This window comes from Amphiura filiformis, chromosome 15 (genome assembly GCF_039555335.1).
Source record: "Amphiura filiformis chromosome 15, Afil_fr2py, whole genome shotgun sequence".
NCBI lineage: Eukaryota > Metazoa > Echinodermata > Ophiuroidea > Amphilepidida > Amphiuridae > Amphiura > Amphiura filiformis.
The window spans coordinates 29,133,749-29,156,722 of NC_092642.1; the positions used below are offsets into that span (position 1 = coordinate 29,133,749).

General features: G+C 38.2%; 1 long non-coding RNA gene across 1 annotated transcript; it reads right to left on the reverse strand.

The window, feature by feature from the left end:
• Positions 1–14,067: 14,067 nt before the first annotated feature.
• LOC140171467 (uncharacterized) lies at positions 14,068–17,988 on the reverse strand. Its single transcript, XR_011861607.1, has 2 exons — positions 17,853–17,988; positions 14,068–16,490 (listed from the first exon to the last, which is right to left on the reverse strand). It is a non-coding gene; the product is annotated as an uncharacterized lncRNA (long non-coding RNA).
• Positions 17,989–22,974: the final 4,986 nt, after the last annotated feature.

The window sequence follows — 22,974 nt, forward strand, 5'->3', positions numbered from 1 at the left end:
CTAAATGAATGATTAGGATTGGGATAGGCCTAAGTTTCATTTGGCAGAATGTTTTTTATCCCAAAAAATTTAGTGCTGTATTTTTCTGGAACGAGAAGTACGCCTATGGTTAAATGTCATGTGTAATCTGGAACCGCACTGCAAAAACAACAGAGCAACACACAGATAAACACAAGATAGTGTAAACGGCACGCTTTTAACACTATCATGTATTAAAAACATAACATCTTCATATTTTATACGTGTTTTAATGTTTATAAATTAACACCGTCCTCTATACCTCCACTGTACAAACCTTAGCCATTAAAGTGTTTAAGTGTTTATTGAGTGTTGCTCTGCTGTTTTTGCAGTGAGGTTACTTTTCAAGTAGAACAAATGGATGACAAGTTGCATTTCCAATTTGTTAGAAAAGGGGAACAGATTGGAAGAAAAATTATTGCTATTGAATGTTAATGTAGACTTGGACTTTTCTTCAAAAATATTAAACAAGGTTTATGTATAAAAGTAATTCCTTAACAAATTCATAAAACTCAATTCTTCCACACACCATATCAACGATCTATATTATACACTTACACTTATACACTTAAGGGATCTAAAATTAGCGTTTATTGCCTTTCGACAGTATTTTTTGTGGGACATGAGAGCACCTCAGACCTATCGAATTGCATTCTGAATACGAAGCATGTCTTTTTGATATCAAATAATTTTCATTTTTTGAAAATCACAATATAATACAAATTTTATGACAAATTATAAAAATTTGACATTTTTCACATTTTTGATATATAACAGTCCTCGAAGTAAATTATATAAATCTAATGACATATTCTTAAAGTGTATGTAGCAGGGAGGAAAGCCGACGGTCAATTGAACATTTTGACCTTTCATATTGAAGATATGGATTTTTTTCCCAAAAGGACCTAATTTTTTTTGGTGTTTTGGGAAAAAATCCATATCTTCAATACGAAAGGTCAAAATTTTCAATTGATCGTCGGCTTTTTTCCCCACCTACATACACTTTAAGTATAAATCATCAGATTTATAAAGTTTACTTCAAGTACTGTTAAATATTAAAAATATCAATTTTTAATGATTTGCCATAAAATGTGTATTAAATTGCGAATTTCAAAAAATCAAAATTATTTGACATCAGAATGACATTCTTCGTATTCAGAATGCAATTCGATATGTCTGATGTGATCTAATGTCCCACAATAAATACTGTCCAAACGTTCATACCCCAGCCCTTAAGGTATGATGGAAATAATTTTTTTCTTCTTCCTTTTTTTTTTTTTAATGTTAATAACCCCAAAATAAGAAAGATGCGTTATTATGCTCAACACAGCTCATAGTTTTCTGACCAAGTATTTCTGAGACAAAGCTTTTTCTACCTAACAAATAGCCAGTACTGTGATCAAATAACATGATTAGGTACCATTATCAATTATTATTATTATTTGTTTATTGGGGACATTTAGTGATGTATGCAAAAATCATGATGTTATAAAAAGCGCACGAAAGTGAAACCTCTCAACAGCTTCTTTTGCTTCAGTATTATAATAATACATGTATGAATAATACTATGATTTTCGGGAAACCTAAAATGGAAAAATAAGATGAAAATTATTTGCATTGGTAATTAAATTATTACGCATGGTATTGCAAATCAGTTACAATTGTAATTTGTGCTACTGTTTCATATAATCAAAATCTTGATTCCTTGCCGCGTTTTGTGCGAAATGAGTGATATTCTTATGGTATTCGTAAAACCGGTAAAACTTTTCTCTCATTACAAAACAATGGAGCAAAGAAATAACGTGACGTCACGCTTTGAAGTATCTCTTTTGCTCTTTTGTTAGAAACCACTTGAAAGTTAAAGCATAAATGGCTTACCAATATTTCCATGCATGAAGTGATTAATGTGAAAAACCGGATACCGCACTACTGTTACTGGAGTAGGCCTATTTAACACCTAAAACATTGCGATGAAGGCATTTTCTCAGAATCTCAGGTCATGTTTATACCAAATTTGGTCATTTCCCAGATATGATATTTCGACAAAATTATCAACATTTTGCCTCGTCACCAAGCGTAGATAAAAGTCACGGGTGCATGGTTTAAGGGGCACCCAGATACAAACAAACAATGTCAAATCTACGGCATATTCCACCCTCATCAGACCATTGCTGGAGTACGCAGCTAGTGTGTGGGACACTCCAATCCAATCAAACAACAACCAGCTTAATAGAGTACAACGGCAAGCAGCACGTTTCTGTAAAAATAACTACAGCAGAGAGGAGGGTACTGTTACAAAAATCTTGGCTGAACTAGAGTGGCAACCATTAGAGACCCGACGAAAGATCAAGAAAGTATCCATGCTTTACAAGATCCGGTATGGGCTTGTCGACATTTCACTTGGAAGTCACCTTGTTCACCAAACCAGAGAAACCAGGGGGCACAACAAAAAGTTCCGCCAGATCCGTTACAAAACCAGACGCTATGGGGATACATTTTTCCATCTACCATCCCTATATGGAACAACTTGTCTACAGCAACTGTAAATGCCGCTACCATTGAAGCCTTCAAGAACCAAGTCAACAAAGAATTATGCAACTAAAAATTTTTCAATTTAACCTGCACGTCCATCCAAGTCATGCTCTTTTAGTCAAGGTTGGCGATGTTGCCTCCACAAGAGGAGATTCTGCTGACGACGACAGATACAGATACAGATACAGAAACAAAGAAACAAAAGTATATATTAGAAGGCCAAGTAGCAAAAGTTACAAGTTTCTCGTCCCCGCCCGCCTCCTTTTGACAACCGCTACCTTTCTTTACTATTTCGTAAAAATGCAGAAAAAACGCTTTTTGTTTTATCAGTAAAAATGCAAAAAAAAAAACCCTATTTTTCCCCATTTTTTTTTTCATTCGTATTTTCATCGAATAACGTGTAACTTTTCATAATTTTGTTCCTCTGACAAGTATATGACTGAGTTGAAAACCTCTGTTTAGCGAGTGTCTTAATTTAACTCAGTCAGACGGTCACTTTCGACTTGGCGGCCATCTTGGAAAAAATAGCAAATAGTAAATAGTAAGACATGCCCTTATCCTTTTTTTTCAAAAGCGCGGACGAGAAAGTTGTTATTTTTTACTTGGCCTAAGCTATATACAAAAAAGTAAATAAACAATAAAATAAACAACACACAACAAACGTATAAATTATAAGCCAATTATAAATACATGATAAGTTAAAACTTGAACTAAAGTATTATTTTCCTAAACAACAGTTCATGGAAAAGTAAGGGATGGAAGGGGCACATTTAACTTATATATATAGGCATAAGGTGACTGTGAATGTGATCCAGGTTACTGACACATTTCTAGGGGGTCACCGTTTTTCAACTTTGAGGTCCCCGTTTTCGAGATTGACCTATAGGGTATTCGTAATCTCGAAAACGGGGACCCCTATTTTTTCTCTCTATTTTAGGACTGATGAATGTCAAAATCTCGCCAATATATTCACAATGGAATATTACAAATGTGTACAATTAGTATATCCATGGTGAATATATTGGCGAGATTTGGAGACTCATGATTCCTAAAATAGAGGGGGAAAATAAGGGTCCCCGTTTTTGGGGTCCCCGTTTTCGAGGTTACCCTAGCGGGGACCCCAAAGTTTTGTAATGTTGGACAAATATATAAGAAGTCTTTATACTACTTTCAGAAATTAAGGCCTTCCGACCCCCAACTCACATTAACCATTGTGAACATAATGCGAGCTTTGGACACTCATCAGTCCAGAGAGAAAAAATAGGAGTCCCCGTTTATTGGGTCCCCGTTTATTGGGTCCCCACACAAATTTGTCAGTAGCTTTATGGTGTGAATTTAAGGGGTCCACGTTTTTTGTGGCCCCGTTTTTGGGGTGGCCCCGTTAGCCTACAGAGTGTAGTGCAAGTGATGAGCAGATAAACAACAACAGAGAAAGAAATGACGTATGAAACAATATACAGATTAGGTATCACTACATATGACAATAAGGTATTGTCATAATTGACAGGATGTAAATGTCAAGAGGGATCGCGATCAATGGAAGAGATACAGATTGAACTTGTTGAATAGAAGATAAGTGGATAATATTGGAAATAAGAAATAAGTATCACTCCTAATAAATACATGTATTAATTAAACAATAGGCCTCCATAAAACACGTGATAAAAAAAGTAAAAGCCAAACTGCTAAATTAAACACATCATAAAAAGTCCCATGCATTCAGAAACAAAGGAATGTTGTTAAAATGTTTTTGTAAAATATTTTAGCAATGTTTTTGGAAAATATTTGATCAATATTTACAAAATATTTAGTTAAGTTTTGCAGCAACTTAAAAATATTAAAAACGTTTTTATGCCCTTTTAGCACTTTTTATTGAACGTTTTCTGTCAAACTTGTGTGCTTGCTGGTTGTACATATTTGAGAAAAGTGGGGGGGGGGGGGTGATGCTGTGGATCACGAAATGCCCTTTTAAATAACCTTTTTGAGGATACAGAGGAAAAAACGGTTCTTCAAGGACTTTTAGAACCTTATTTCTGAAAGTATACTTGCTGGTCACAAAATAACTTATTCATTTGTGTAGGCCTGTAATACTGCTTCAATGGAATTACAGACCTTCTTTTCGTTCTCTTTAAATAGTTTATATTTTCACATTCAATGCTTATACTCATGGGCGGTTATATATCAATTAATTATCGTATTATACGGTCCCTGCACTGTAAATCCAAGTATTTAGGGTGTCTGTAACACATTTTAAACACTGCAAGGTGTTTAATTTTTCATTTACACAATTAAGGTATAGGACACCTAAACACCAAAGTAAATACAAAGTAAACACATAAACACAAGAGAGTATTTAGATTCTAAACATTCAACATGTTTACTTTCATATTGTTCTGATGATGTGTTTACTTTGTAAACATTTGGTGTGTTTACTTTCTAACATTTGGTGTGTTTACTATCTAAACAATTTTGAAAGTAAACATGTTGAATATTTAGAATATAAATACTCTCATATATTTACTCTTTGTGTTTATGTGTTTACTTTGGTGTTTAGGTGTTTAAGTGTTCTATACCTTTACTGTGTAAATGAAAAATTGAACACCTTGCAGTGTTTAAAAAGTTACAGAAACCCTAAACACTTGGATTTACAGTGTGGATATAATATACAAAGATGGTTGTTTGGTCAGTTTGCAATGTAGGCATAATGTGATATTATCATTACTAGAGAAGCGTATTTGTAGTGCCAACACACGGCGGCACTAACTTGCAATCAGAATACTGCAATCCAGAGGGGGATTGAAACTGCTGTTTTCTTCGTGAGCATGTTGAGGGCGCAGTGCCAATTTCGATACCGTAATACCCGGGCGTAATACCTGAGCCCAGTACAGAACCATGATGACCACTGTGTCCAGTTTATGCATACGAGAGCACCGTTTATCTAAACTTGGTACACTCGACTCTCTAAATAGGATCTCATCCATTGGAGAGCCTTACCAGAATTCCCAAAGCCCGGAGGGGGTACTAAAGATTGGGTTACTCCTTCGTGTAATTATACACGAAATTAGGGTTAGGGTTATGGTTAGTTTAGGGTTAGGATTAGGGTTAGGATTAGCTTACACGAAATAATTACATGGTTTTGATAGGGGTGTGCCGCTGGGAATTTGATAGTGGACCCATAAATATACATATTTTTCAAGAAATTTGGACCCATCCATATACCAAAAGTCAAAATTGTCAGCCAAATTGCACCCAAATTGTCAAAATTTTAGGCAAAATTGGGACATTTTCCGAAAAAATTGAGAAAATTGTGAAAAAAGGACCCATCAATATACTAAAATTGGTATAGAATAAAAATTCCCTTTAAAAGGAAGGCCAGCCTCAATGCAGAAGAGGTCTTGTAAATAGTTTGGGTCACCGTGAAAGGCATTTTTAGGATCACGCTTACATCCATGTTACATGACAGTTCACCAAACCATCAATGCTGAGAACATGCACACTGAAACAGCAAAAAGCATTAACTCCTATAACTCCTGTTAACTCTTTAATTCATTACTCCAAATTGTTCTGTATTTTTGTCTTTACTGCTTTTTACCCATGCTTATTATTAAAATCAAGAAATACACTGCAGTTGTTAGTTAATTCGCTATGTAAACTCAACTTACATGCACATTTTATTTTAAAATGATTTTATATTATTTCGCAATGTATAGTTTACTATAATTTAGTAGATAGTGGCAAGCACATGATAAAAGGACTCATTCACTACAATCTTCACTTTTAAACTGTATTTTTTGAATGTGTTGATTGTTAGTCCGAACTCCTGCAAAGCTATGGACATGGCATCTTACCTACTCCTTTCTGTAATAGTCTGCATTGTGTGTTTTCTCAGTCTTCAATCATTTTGTTGAATGTAATTTTATGAATCAAATAAAAAAGATAGAAAGTGGCCTCACTTTAATTATGTGTCATTTTACGGTATTTATAATTTATAAAGTAAGACAATACGGTAATATATTTATTTTCTATAAGTGCATGCCAAAATATGGGATAGGTTATATTGTTCAATATTATAGCTAACCCCTTAAAACTTTATTTTCCATCGGATTTTTCCCGTTGAAAAGACAAAACTAATGTTAAAGATAGCAATAATATCATCAATACATTTTGAGTCAATTTTATCCATAAAACGATACAGGATAGGATAGATAATTACTTTGACTTCAATGTGGTCCATATAATGAAGATTTTGATTCTACAACATTATTAGATCTGTTATCAACATCAATTATGCACTCACAGGCAACCAAACATCATGCTATGCTCAGTAGTCCACTGATATGACCTTGTTCCAGTGATCATTCCCCGCTAATTACTAATTGTTGACCATGTCATTTTTTTGATATGCTGATTGCTGAACAAGTTTATGTTTATATGTGTAGGCCTAACCTATGATAACTTTTTAAGTCATAATTAATTCAAACATAACTTTGGCAATACTCAATCGTTTTCGTTCGTTGAAACGGCAAAACATACCTTCTTTTCCTTGCAAATCGAATTAGCAGACATCAAAAACATTTCCACCACAAGAAGTAAACAAAAATAATTCATACCAATAGAAGAAGGCTATAATCTTAGCTAATCTTTAGTGTACACAAATCCCATCTCAGAATTAGATACCAGCCCTATGGGCTGGCGAAAAAGGGGTCACTAATATACCAAAAGGCCAAAAATGCTACCCATGTTTGTGGCACGTCCCCGAATGGTCATTTGTACTGAGTATCCCCCCTGGGTCCCAAAGCTGGTTTCAAGATGTTGCAATAATAAAACCGATTAGTACCGAATGCTGCAGGTAGGTCAAGCACTAGAAAAACAACCTCTCACCTGTCTTCAGCAGCTTTCAGCATTCAAGATATCACTGCACTTTGAGGAGAGCAGTTTCGGTGCTCCTATTGGAAACATAGCGGATTGATACAACTCAATAAAATTGTTCTGACACAAGGGCACACACCACTAAATAATCGTCCCATTGAAATACACGGGAAAATACAAGAAAGTAAGTTTGTGTTTCTACCCCATGTAACAACATTTTTAATATTTTGATCGAACCAAGATTAAACTTTTATTTAAATTTATTTTTTGACAAACTTGAGAGATACGAACTCCTGAACAGCGCCATCCCGAATTTCAGCCGACACGCTCGCCTCCTTACCAGTTCCGGCCATGATATTGTTCCGAGGGCCTATTACCCATGCACATTCAATTCGGAAAATTTTCTGAACAGATTTGTAATGTTGAGCTCCTATTCTATCGTTTTTATCAAAACAACCAAGAGTCACTCAAATTTGGTTCCCTTGGGACGCCGATATATTTCGCATAGGCGCTATTTTTTACCGGAACTATGAAGGGTTACAGTTACACCAAATGCGGAAGGATTTAGTGTAGTGCACCCACAAGTATTCCTTGAGCTGATTGCTGGCAACTTTTTTAATTATTTTGGACATGAAGCTGATGTTCGACACATGCCGATAATTGGAAAATTAATTTGAGTCCAGGGATGGTTTTATGAGTATATAATATTAATGACATGAGTAATAAATGGGAGGAAACCATTTAAATGCTCGTTCACTATAAACCATGCTAACCAAGTTGGTACACAGTCGAATTTACAGGTTTTTGACGGTGAACCAGATCATTTACACACTTCCTGTTCATAGAAACTTTACTATTGGTGAAATCTACCACACATATTAATATCAACATGATCATTGCTCACATTATTTTTACACCTCCATGAATTTCCTCATCAAGACTTTGACGGATTTTGAGAACCTTGATCCTGACAAACTTGTCATACAGCACTTCTGTTGAGAAGCCATGGGCTAACGTTTGATGATTTTGTTCAACAAAGTGTTTATCTGTAGTCTGGAAAATTCCCTTAACAGTACTAGCATTCAGTTTTACCTTATAGTACTCTGTTTTTGCCATCTCAATAAGTTGGTTAACAAAGGTTTTCTGATTAACATATATCTTTTTGTCTTCTGGAGAATGACTCTTTCTCCACCTTCTTTCATATTTTCTCCGTAAAACGCCTTTGATCATTTATGGAGTTATTGTACCAGGGGTATCTCGGCCTTGTAGTGCGAGACTTACTTTCTTCAGGTGCATGACTGTCTAAAACAGATAACATCGTACTAATATACTAGCGTATCCAGAGAAATATTAAGATTGATACTTTCAAGTCGTCAAGCAACATCATTGTTATACATCATGATCAATGGCTTTGTGAAACTCAAGGTCAAGGAATCCAATTAGACCAGTAACAATAACATAACGTTTTTGCCCATATCTCAGTTGTTGAAACACGTATGTAAGGGCTTCATTTCAGTGGTTAAACCCATGTTTTCATGATCAAAGAACCCAATAAAAACATGAGCAATAGTATTGGTTTATTTGGTTCAGCCAGCCATCTTGAATTTTAAATTTACCACCACTTTCTTCCCACCTACTACAATGAAATTATTAAACAAAATGAGGTGTACATTGTTGGTGGCCGTCTTGGTAAAGAGGCAGCCATCATGAAATGTGACATTACTATTTTTTACTTCTTTTATTCAACGCTAATTCTATGTTATAAAATGAAATTCAAAATGGCTTCCAAATTAAAAATGGCTGCCATTCAGAAGCAATTTTAGGCATATTCACTGAAACTATATGCAAAATTTATTTTACTTTGCACTGTAGTATCTTGTAGTTAGCTTTTTAGTAATAGTTTACCTCTCTTCTTTAATTCCCACAATTTAGATCTAACAATATGGCAGAACCACCCAAAAAAAAAAAGAAGATGCTTAGAAACAAACTTTGCCCTGTGTCTTAAATGCATCAGCCAAAGAGCCACATACAAGAACGCCAACAGAAACCAGTTATAATAATTTCCTAGAGAGTATACGCCAAAGGTCTGCTTATGTATAGATGAAGAATACATATTAATATGCTAGCGGCTATGTGAAGTGAATGTATAATTGAAGACCAAAGGTGTTGTATGGTACGCAAATGCTATTCCTCTATAACCAACGGTGAACACCTCGAAAGAGCAAAACAGCGCCACAATAATTAAAGGTATTGAAGACACCACTAAACTTATACAAAAGCGAGGACGCCTATCAGCAGCAGCTTCAAAACTAGATGCAGATGCTGCAGAAGCCCCAGTGAAATGGACACAATCACAAATACAGACGTTTGATATGAGAATGTGTTTCTTCTGCCAAACAGAAAAAAATTGAACAACCTCTTGTCGAATGTCGTTCTGCCAACATCGGACAACAAATGTCAAAGATTATCCAAAACTCAGACAATGTTCAGTGGAAGGTGAACTATGATGTCATGAGTGAAAATGATGCATTATCAAGAGATCTAATGTATCACAAGATTTGCATGTCACGGCAGTAGAAAAAGTACGGTGTTCCAGATCAGAAAGCCCAGGAGGAAGACGTAGAAGAATCAGTAGTTTTCATAGCTGCTGAAATGCAGTTTTCCGCTCAGCTTAATGACAGCATATCTTCTGGTACTATGTCCCAATCACCAAGGCACTTGCAGACTACAATGATATCATGAAGGAACACAGTGTGACCAGTACAGGGAAAAGGCTCAAAGAGAAGATCAATACACACATAGATAATGTAGAGTTCACACGTTCACAGGATTACTCTAAGCCGACACTTATTCACTCTAAAGCAGCACAAGCAGCTACAAGCTGAAGCTATAGACGCCGCATTACACAAGAATGGTATTGAAGAGGTGCAAATAATATTCCAATGTGCACAAATTGTACGCAGGGCCATTGAACAAGCTAATACTTGGGCATGCTGTTTTAATTCCCTCTATCTTAAACAGCAACAAATGGTCCATAAATGAGCTGGAAATATTACTACGGTGGATAATACAAGGCCACACGGTACCTCAGACAAACATTTCGTGCAGATGTAATTCGTCGCAGTTGCAGCAACCTGGCACAACAGGTTAAGCAAGCATACAAATCAAAGAGACATGTTGCCTATAACCCTAAGTCGCCCATGGCTATATTTCAAAGCACAACTGAAACTTCTCTGACAACAGGAATGTCCTTGCACTGTTACCATGCAACTTGCATTCTGGGATAGTAGGATCATCCTACAAGTCTACAGTAGATAATGTGTCACATATATCTGGTAAAGTGCAGGAAAACATAGCCGACAACAATGGAGTGTACATACCTGGTTTGATTAAGAATCAAACAATATATGCCGCCATCGACAACATAGACGCACACGTTAATATTCCAGATGGAAAGACTCCTTACATGCACTTACTTCAACTGTATTTCAGAAGGGAGCTCCGCGAGGATCAATTGCGGAGCCGATAGTTGCGCCATTGCAACTGGACACGGGATCTGTGACTATGAAGGATGTACCGTTAACCGGAGCAGAGTTACTGCCATATTGTTGGATCACCTAAACCCAAGAGTGTCCGGTACCACAGAGATTCCTGACCAGCCTGCCGTCACTGCAGTTTTGAGACCACAGAGACATCCGACCAGCCTGCGGACAATGTTGTATCTGGGACCACTCAAATTCGTCATCAACATAACGAGCCTGCTGCCACCAATGTATCTGGGAGTCCACAGATAACTGACTTGACGCTATGACAGTTGTCCATCAGGAACTCGTGGTTTTTGAATCAGTCATCAATAATTGTAACGAGCAGTTTGTGCAAGCAATATACAGGAAATCACAAGGGTACAAGTGTATATTTTTATGTTGTGTTTGATGACTATAGCGCCCAGTCGTCCGCGTCCCTTAAGGACGCAACAGGGAAGCCTACGCACAAAAGGAAAGTCAAAACTGCGGTGTATTATATACAAAGTCTCTTTCCTTAGCAGCACTAAGACAAAGGATCAGTTGACACTATACCTTGCACCAAAGGTGATACAGCATCGAGCATTCTGAGTCACCAGTCAATACAGTAACGCGCTTGGGTGTCTTATCAAACCAGCAAGCAACCGATTTCGTGGACTTTGAGAGTACACACGAAGAAGCAGACACTCTTCTCATAATTTATGCTTCTGAAGTTCACAAGTCTGGTTTGAATGTCCATATTCCTCAGATACAGTATTGGTATTTGCCGAATCTACACTACCCTTTTTGGGTTCAGAAGCAACATTTAATAATAGGCACTGGTGAAAAACGGCTTCATTGTCCATTACAGCCCATTTACAATGCACTTGGACAGGGAAAGGTAGCAGCGTTATGTGGTTTGCATGCCACGGGCGGTTGCGATACAACTGGTCATATTCATGGCAAAAGCACAATTGCAGGGTGGAGTGCACTCCTCAAAGCTTGCTCGGATGTTATCAGTACACTTACGGCATTTGGTACTATTGATGATGAATCCAGCGAAATGGTACTTCAGGGATGTGAGCATCTTGTCTGTCAGTTTTACAGCACAAAGAAGTTGGCATACGCACAGGCAGAAGATGCTCGATGGTCTCACTTCCAGGCACTGAAGTCTAATCAAACTTCCTCCAGCACCAGAAGCATTACTGTATAAGAAGGAATTTTCGCGAGAGTTTTATTTTCGCGAATTTCGCGATTAGAGCTCCAACCGCGAAAATAACACCTTGCAAATATATGCATAGTGTGGCTGCAGTAAAGGCCAATGTTTTGGGCGCTGCACATGTAGACAAAACAATGTTCATTCAGTGATTGCACTGAATTGTGATAGTGTGAAGCTGACCCTGAGGGAAGTGTATAGAAGCAGGCACAAATAACTCCAAATTTGAATCAGAGATGAACTGAAGTTATACATAACAAGGAGCTACAAGGTACATAGTTACAATAGTAACACACTGATATTGTTCATCTGAATTGGCAACTGTACATATGTTGGTAGAATACATTTATTATATTTTTATCGACCTTAAAAAGAAATAAGGCGTTACTTTGCACAAGCAAATGCATGGAAAGATATTGAAATACCAAGCTCAAGAAGGCCTATGCTACACGAACTCAGACCATGCTACAATACTCTGTCTTTGGTCTTCCATATTAATTCTGTTAAAAAATGTTGCAATATACTGATATCAACCACAAAATTATGTTTTGCACGAATCTTCGAGCGGAGATGTGTCTGAACTTTAAGAAATTGATTATGCGTTTTATGTGACGGCCATTTTGAGCTTGGTAGCCATATTGAAGTTATTGTATCAATGTAATAGAGGGAGTCTGAGTTGGGACATCGAGCCCCTGCATAGAGCATAAGAAAGTAATGTGGAAAGAGATATGTAAAATATTGAGCTAAATGTGACATTTGGACGGAAATGTGACTAATATGGCGGCCATTCTGAATTGGACAGCCATCTTGGTACTGGTATGGCAGACATTTTGAATTGGACAGCCATCTTGGTACTAATATGGCATTTGTATTTGGAAGCCATATTTAATTATTATTCATTCATGTGATATAAAAGAATAGACATGACATTGAAAGAAAAAAAGATTATGTCCAAGGAATATGTGAAAGAAATGTGAATTATTGGACAAAATGCTGGTGTTTGGTGTCACATTTCAAAATGGCCGCCACCATAATATATGATGTACTTTAAGGGAAAAAAATGATTGCAAGAATCTACCCAAAAAGCCCACTCAATTACACAGGGTATACTATAACTGCAAAAATAAAAATAAATCATTTGCTGTGGAAAAAGCACGTCACGTGATTATAGATCCGTATTAAAAAACACCCAAAGATGCTCTGTCTATACTCAATTTATTTTTACAGTTAAAGCCATTTAACATTGACATTTTTGGGTAACAATTTAATTGGGGGGGGGGTGCATTTTCAACTCGAATAGCTCAACGCGTATTAAATAAATCACTTTGCTCCATTGAGAATTATTCGCATATCGAAATCTACAACTATACCATATCTCATGCTATTTCTCAAAATTGTATGATTGGTCTTTGTATTGGTCCAGATATTGCACCATATACGGCAGGACTACCGTAGGCCTAAAGATTGGCCTAATGGCGCACTTGGGCTCCATTGCCTTGGCGTAAATTACATGGGAAAATAGAGAGCCCCTCCTCTGAAATCCCAACAAGAATTAAGTTTCCGTGCCCTTATTTGCTGGTGAGAATTTTACGGGAGGCCACTTTTTAGGTTGTGCCTTAAATTCCACTTATGTCAAGGGAGCCCATAGCGCCATTAGGCGAACATTTACGGTATATGCCTATAAGAAGGGGTGAAGAAATGGATGAAGGAAAGAAAGGAAGGAAAAGGGGAAAAAAGAGGATAGGAAATTTAGGTGCTATTTTGAACAGTTAGACATGGAAAAGTGGTGCCTTTGTTATTTTTTCTTTGTAATTTGGATCTTCTTGGGTATATTTTTACATTTTTTCTCTGAATAGTGAACTTTTTGTCGATAGCGGTGCGTAAGACGTGACGTAACTTAACAACAAATTTTACACAAGCACTCATGCATGGTTCTGTTTGTCGATTTTATTAAAAATATATAGAGATACTATAATTTAAGTGCCATGGAAAATCATCATTATAACCGGTTAACCTACTCCAAAAACTAAATAAATAAATTATTGTCCATTCAAAGCATAATCCCATCACTATTAACTTAAGCCACGGAAAAAAGTTAGGAATACTTCAGTTTTTAAAAAAGGGGGTCATTTTGATAACTATGTGATGGACCTATAGCGACCTTAATAGTTTCTGTTGAAAAGTTAACATAACATATACACCAACTGTCATGTTCTTATTTAGGAGAAATGTCAGAAATAATCGTTGTTGTATTATAGACAATAATTTTCCCGTATGGTTGTAATACCAGCGAGTTTCATTTCACGATTTACTGTTACACTTTACAGTCTATAATATCGAATTGATTAATTCGAATTAAACAATTCATTGATGTTAGCACTGGGTAGTAGCCATTACTGCCAGTAGACAAGAAGTCTAGAAAGTTGACCTCAACGCTGTGGGTGCTTTTGAATGGAACAGCAGTAACCTTGACCAATGTTTAGACCAAAATTAAGTTTTTCATAACATATTAAAAAGGCAGAGACCCTTGCTGTATAATAAATTAGCTAGGTAAGTTTTGAGTAACCTTGGTGAAAATTATCAAAAAAGTGCCTATTCTTTTGTGTGTGTACGGTTCATCACCTGTCACTTGGTAGTCTTGTAACATGTCTAATGGCGCTGCCCATGGCCGCTTGATGAATTGTTTAATTCGAATTAATCAATTCGATATTATAGACTGCTTTGGTCACTTTGATTTGGTTCCCCATTTTACTGTTTCCTTGGGTGTGCAACTTTGGTTTGGGGTGGGGATGTGCGGCTGAGATTCGGAAAAAAAACTACCCGCATTTAAACTAAATTTGACGAAAAACAGACCAGAAATTATACAAATTTTCGAATAATGTTCGCAAATATTAAATGTTAATATTCAAAAAATTGAAAAAAAAACCACACGTTTGGACAGTATTTATTGTGGGACATTAGAGCACATCAGACATATCGAATTGCATTCTGAATACGAAGAATGTCCTTCTGATATCAAATAATTTTGATATTTTTTTTAAAATTCGCAATGTAATACACATTTTATGGCAAATGATTAAAAATTGATATTTTTGATATTTAACAGTACTGAAGTAAACTTTATAAATCTGATGATTTATACTTAAAGTGTATGTAGGTGGGATGAAAAGCCGACGATCAATTGAAAATTTTGACCTTTCGTATTGAAGATATGTTTTGTCCCCAAAACACCAAAAAAAATTTAGGCCTTTTTAGGAAAAAATCCATATCCTCAATATGAAAAGTCAAAATTTTCAATTGATCATCGGCTTTTCCTCCTAGCTGCATACACTTTAAGAATATATCATTAGATTTATAAAATTTACTTCGTGGACTGTTATCAAAATGTGAAAAATATCAAATTTTAATAATTTGTCATAAAATTTGTATTATATCGTGATTTTCAAGAAATGAAAATTATTTGATATCAGAAAGATACTCTACGTATTCAGAATGCAATTCGATATGTCTGATGTGCTCTCATGTCCCACAAAAAATACTGTCGAAACGCTCATTCCAGATCCCTAGATCAACTTTTCATGAAATTGAGGACCATCAATAAGGGCTAGAATGGCTAAAAATGCACCCGAGTGCAATGGCTGAAAATGCCGAATCTACCGCACATCCCCGTAAACTCATTTCCAATTTCCAATTTCCACTACCCCTCACAAGTTTCGTTCACAAGGGTTCATCGATCTGATGATTTTGTTCCTTTACCATGCTTTAATGCATGATCGTCATGATTTCAGCATTATGCAGAATAAGATAAAACGTTTTGAAGAATTTTAAAAGGCCCCTTAATTTATCTAAAAGGCATCCATGGAGCCACAAGTATTAAGCTACAGAGTTCGGTACACAGGGTTAGTTATCAATGTCGGTGCCATCTGATCAGCCCCACACTTCATTAATGAGGAGAAGTATGACGTAACTCTACACTGTTCTCCTTAATTCAGTTAATTTCTTAAACGTTTAAAGACAAAATGTAAGGAAAGCCGAAAGGGCCAGAAGTATCAAACTTGGTATAACAGTTGACATGGCGCCACTATAATAGGCCTGGCTGTCACACCCGAACCACCAATCTGGTGTTCTCCTAGGATAACTAGGGCTAGCAACATCTGTCGCGAAAGTGGCATCGTTAAATCGAACGTACTGATCTTCAAAGAAGAAGTAAGTACGTCTATTGAAGTTCCATTGGAAGACAGCGTTAAGACGAGGGACTGAATTGCCTCCGGCATTGAGACCCCAGACAGCAAGCGGACGTGGATAGCCGTTATCGATTTGGTTCTGGTATGGATTCCAACGGTAGTATTGGTTATCTATATAGGAGCAATGAAAAAGAAAAGATAGTTTTGTAGCGAATTTAAGCGGTACGTTAAATTTCAGTCAGCTGCTAAGCCAAAGCATTGTGCACTTTTTTGGTAGAAGCATGGGAATTCTCATGAAGTGCAAGGTCCAGTGATGAATTTAAGACGTGGAACCATTTTGGGTTTGACACCTGTTGACCGCTAGAGGTCACAAAAGATCATACAGGAGTAAACAAATTGAAATGCTCCGATTTTATTGACAGATATACCAAATTACTCGTCTGATCACAAGGATTAAGAAAAAGTATAGTTTGTACTATCTACAACATATCGTTATGGGTCTATCCTGCAAATCCTCATTTTAGGTAAAATATCATATTTTGGTTCTACAGCTTACTCCGATTTGAGCAAAAATGGTGTCAAATTGCTCGTCTTGATATAAGAATCAAGAAATGGTATAGAACTTGCTTTCTAAACTGTTTATACTTTACATTAATGTGCAACGGAAGTCAAAGATCAACAGTGGCCTATGGTCAGTGGTCACCCAATGGCCTTGGACCTTGTTTGCCCTCTATCTTAGTAGTGAACATATAGTACATAGGCACAAATAATTTGCCACCATTTTTTTTTTTTTTCAAAATTGGACCAAGTTGAAAGTTTTTACCTTTGATACAACCAAAAAAGTGACATTTTACCCAAGAATGTGTTTTTGTACGAGTAAATCATAACGATAGGGTCGTTGATAGTACAAACTATACGTCGTTTTAATCCTTGTGATCAGAAGGTTAATTTGGTATATGTTTCTATATGAACTTTCGTGACCTCTAGCGGTCACCATGGGTCAAATCCAAAATGGCTCCTCGTCTTAAAATCAATATATTGGACTGTAAATTATCATGCTTCTTCTACTAATAAAAATCCCTTTAAAAAGGGATGCGTCTGGTCCAGAGAGGAGATTGGATGCGTTGCAAACAGTATGCCTCTGGTCCCTTGAGGCCAGACGCGAAAAGTGCACAATGGCTTCCTGGGAGCTTAGTAGCTGTACTAGTTGCACTTTTGTTAGGAATATATTTTGAGGCATAACCCTATGTTGACATATATTGGCCAAATAATCTCCTTTCTCGCTCGTAAGTGTGACCATTCTTCCCGCCATTCTTATGGGCGCACACCACCCATTGAAACACACGTAAAAACGCGTCTTTTCTTTGCCCGATTTTAGACCTTTTCGGCAACAAATTGTATATAAAAATATCACCAATTGATTGCAAATCGATGAAAATTTAATATGTGTTTCAATGTATGGGTCAGGCCTACAAGTCCACAAAAATGCCAAAAATACCTAAAGAACAACAACAAATCTTGCTTAAAATATACCTTTGGTAAAGTATGGTCGTCCATTTCCACTCCAGACGAAAGCCGCGTCAATGTTATCAGGCAGTCCAGGCCATTTTGCACTTACTGTAGCGGAGCCTTCAAATGTAGTGTCAAAATATTGGTAAACCATTGAACCCTGAAAGTCAAAATATGAACAAGATTATGTATTGATTTCAATCATGTTTGTACCTTATTAGTGTCATCGCCATCGTGGTCGTCTTCGTCGCGGGATGGGGGGCAAGGGGGATGGCAACTTTTTACATGTTTTAAGGGGTAAAAAATTGTCAAAATGGGGTAAGTATAAAAACGGCATAAAAATCTTAATTTTTCAGAGCGGCCAGCATCACACAGATGTGTTTGTAAGGGGGGGACAAGGCTTCTCACAGGGGACACTAAAAGTTCATTCTACAAAATCATATACTTTGTAAACTTTATTGTTGTTAATGAGTTATGTACGTCTTACAAAAGTGTTGTTGTTTCAGCCCTCTTTACAACAGAGCTCAAGACCCACAGGATCTACAAAAGTATATCTGTAGGCCTAATATTTAAATTCTTCTACACTCTCGCTACGAAATGTCGGAAATGATCAATGCAATTTTTGCCAAAGCTCACTACCATTCGCAATCGCAAGATGCTGTGAACTACCAAATCGCAACAGTTAAAATAGTTGCTCTAACCTAAATACCCGCCTAAGTATCATCCTCTCCTGATGAATTTTGATGACGAAAGATAGCGCGATCAGGCAGAGAAATTTATAATTATTTAAAAAAGAAAAAATAAGTCCTTCCTGCATATATTTCGTAATAGAATCCTGCATCGACGTCATCAGGTAGACCGCTGAATATTTCGGATATTTGTTTCGGGAATCCAGGTGCAACACCATTAGGTAGAATCTGCCAAATTTGACTTCCTACAATCAGCGATAATACGAAAGTATTGCATTGTAATTGTTAAATAATCGATTAAAGCCATGTGTGATTTGCTTCACGCCCTCAATTTTACTCGGATGTCTACTTTTTGCATAATTATGATGCACACTGGTGTAATAAAATACTACGTAAAAGACTAAGCCTGAACATTGCTGAAGTGCTTTAATAACAGTAAAATTTAACTTTTATATTAAAACCGGGGAGACCCGGTTTTATTCAGTGTTCACTGATCGAGTGCTTGCTAACATGTCCCGTGGATGTCAGCTTATGTGCTCCGTGCAGTATTACCTATTACTGTCTTTTTTCTAACCTATAGGCCTATATTTTTGCAAATAAATAATAATAAAAATTCCCTTTAAAAGGGAAGGCCAGCCTCAATGCAGAAGAGGTCTTGTAAATAGTTTGGGTCGCCGTGAAAGGCATTTTTTAGGATCACGCTTACATCCATGTTACATGACAGTTCACCAAACCATCAATGCTGAGAACATGCACACTGAAACAAATACAGACGCTTGATATGAGAATGTGCTTCTTCTACCAAACTAAATAATTTGAACAACCTCTTGTCGAATGTCATTCTGCCAACATCGTACAACAAATGTCAAAGATTATCCAAAACGCAGACAATGTTCAGTGGAAGGTGAACTATGATGTCATGAGTGAAAATAATGCATTATTAAGAGATCTAATGTATCACAAGATTTGCATGACACGGCAGTAGAAAAAGTACGGTGTTCCAGATCAGAAAGCCCAGGGGAAAGACGTAGACATGGTAGAAGAAACAGTAGTTTTCATAGCTGCTGAAATGCAGTTTTCCACTCAGCTTAATGACAGCATATCTTCCAAAGCACCAAGGCACTTACAGACTACAATGATATCATGAAGGAACACAACGTGACCAGCACAGGGATAACACGGAAAAGGCTCCAAGAAAAGATCAATACACACATAGATAATGTAGAGTTCACACGTTCACATGATTACTCTAAGCCGACACGTATCCACCACTCTAAAGCACCACAAGCTGAAGCTGTAGATGCCACAACACACAAGAATGGTATAGGAAGTGCAAATAATATTGTGGCGGAAATGGATGTAGACGATAGAGGGCCTCCTTCAGTCACGTGGTTTCATGGGCTATATAAGCGGAGTGCAATAGCACTCTGGGCCAGTCTGTCTGTAGCCGTAAGTGTGGTTGGTCGATGACTGGTCAATTAGCTCTCCCTCTCTTCTAAGCATCCAAGCCGCCGCTCTCCGCTCCTGAATCCACTCCGATCTTGGATCAGCCCGAAGCCCAATAAAGGTGTTGAGCCAATTGATCTCATATCTGTGAGTGTGAGAGTGTTTCCTTTGCCAGTGTCAGGTACGATATGTTTCGTACACCTACTACATCATAGGCCTTACTTCGCTACCATATATACCGAAGGCCGGTTCCGCTACATTTGGTGGCAGCGGTGGGATTTTTGTGACATTGGACTAGTATCAACATCTCAAGGATTGTAGGACAAGCAGAGAGAATGGCGTCCAACTTCGACGATGATCAAGATTGGATGGAGGATTTCCACAGCCAGGTGCAAGAGGAGGAAATCGAACGACTCCGGGAGCGTGATAAGCAGTTGGAGTTACAAGCAAAGGAAGCAGCGAAGAAGAGTTTGGATTTACAAGAGGAGATCAACTTACTGAGAGTGAATGGTGAAGACGAGAGGCAGATATTCGTTGATGAAATTAAACGCTTACGGACAAAATTAACTGAGAAACAAAAAGCAAGTGATTTAAGCCAACCAATGTTTGAGCCACCGCCAGAGTTCTGCTCAGAAACAGTGTCTTCTGCTGAAAGAAATCCCCAGCAGCAGTACGGGGAGACAGTCAATGTCTCCGGAGGGGAGAGGCATGTTGCAGCTCGTGGCTCAGATGAGGCTGACCACGTGGAGTATGCAAGAGCATCAACTCCGGGAGAAGAGCAGGAGCAACGCCAATTTCAGGAGATGCAAACGATTCTCTTGAACAATATGCCAGACAAAAGCAACCAAGGACAGTTGGACAAATCGAGTGACAAAAGGCATGAAAGGACACAAAAGATGCGTCGTGTAGCCCGATGGAAGATGTGAGCGTTATGATGGAATCAAGAATGGTTCATGAATTTGAAACGCCACTGGGATTCAGAAGAGCAACGGCATCCGACCAAGATGTATTTATCCGGGCGCCGATGCAGATCAACAAATCTATGAAAGAGGAGCAGCTGACGCAAAGCTATGAAACTCCAGCGGTTCCATATGCATCAGCAAGTGTTAATTATGGACAAAGATCCCAAGTCGGAGACCACCAGGACGCGGAGGTAGAACAAATGAAGTTGGAGTTGGAGAATTTGAAACAAGAAAGTAGTGAGCTCCGTCAAATGCTAACGGGTCAGGTACCATCCGACAGTCATGAGAAATATAAGAAACGGGCTCCGACATCACATCGAGTAGTCAGCTCAGATGTCAGAAGGAAGGATGGAGGTGATATGACCCCGGGTAATGTCAGCATAGAACGACATAAAGGCAACATCAGAAGAGTCAAAGAAGAAATGTCGGATACAGAATCTGTCGACTCCGAAGAAGAGGAGCCACATCGCAACAGCGGACCATGGAGGTTAAGGCGAGAAGATTGTATAAAAGGAATGGATCAATTCCGGAGCCGAATGGAGCGGCCTAAGCAGAAACAAATTACGCCCGAAGCATTCAAAGGAGACGTGCCCCTACAGGAATACCTTAGCCAATTTGAGTCTGTCGCCACTTGGAACGGATTGACTGACAGCCAAAAGGCACAGCAATTATTTATGAGCCTTCGTGGTCGAGCCAGAGGTGTAGTTTGACAGCAGGATGAGTGGAGAACAATTACTTATCAGGAGTTGGTAAAGCGCTTAGAAACCACATTCTCCGGCCAAGCAGAACTATACTTGGCACAGCTTCGTGGTCGCCAACAACAGCAACAAGAAAGTCTGCAAGATTTTGCACAAGCTGTTAGAAAACTAACAGATAATGCTTACGTTGGCATGGCAGAAGAAGCCAGGAACCGGATAGCACGAGACCACTTCATGGGTAAGATGCGAGATAGGGAGATATGATCAGCGGTGCACCTCTCCCGCCCTACATCTATGGAAGCAGCATTACAGACTGCATTAGAGACAGAAGCGTTTTTGACAACCGAAAAGCAAAAACAACCTACGAAGTTTGTGAAAAGTGTAGAGCAGAGTGATAGAGTATTAGAGGATCAGTTGAGGGAAGTCATTGGGTTGTTGAAGACCGTGGCAGAGAATGCGTCAAAATCGGAGTCGAGCAAGCAGTCGGAGTCTACTGAGAAAGGACAAGCGGCAGAAGCCCCACAAGCTCCTAGCTACGGCAGAGGAAGCGGAAGGCGACGAGGAAATGGTAGACAAGACCCAGGCAGAGGAAGAGGTTGCTACAGGTGTGGAGCATTGGATCATTATAAGGCAAGCTGTCCTCAAACGTTTCGCAGCTCGAGAGGAGGATGGAATCATCCGGGAAACGATTTTCGGCCCAACCTATATAGGAGCCGCGGAAGGGTCGAAATCGGTAGCGTGGGCTCCGGAAAACCAACAGTAAACAGAAATGCGACTACAAATCAGCAAAACCCGTCAATAAACCCAACCTCTCAAAATGTAGAACGTGGTCGCTCTCTAGTTGTAGAAGGACACATAGCCAACTGCTCAGTAGAATACTTAGTGGACACGGGGACCACAGACACTATTATTTCCGTCCAAATGTATAACAGTATTCCGGTTGACTCAAGGCCTGCTCTTTATCCCATGAAAGATGCAGCAGAACAAGCAGATGGAAGTCCTCTAAAGTCTATAGGATGGGCATCAATGAACGTCCACATTGGACCCGCTTCCATGTTCACGCCAGTAGTAGTGGCCGAAATAACAAACGACGCTATGTTGGGTATGGATTTCATGTATATGTCAAAATGCACCATTGATCCATATAAGGAGCAGTTGAGATTCGGAGACAAGGTTGTGCAATGCAACGTTAAGACATCGAGTACACGCACATTTTGTGCCAAAGTCACCCTCCGTCAGAACATAACAATTCCTCCGGGGCATGAGATGCTCATACCTGGAAAAATTAATAAGACTCCGGGAATTGAAGGACTCGGAATCCTAGAACCGGGGAGCAGTAAACTTAAAGAAG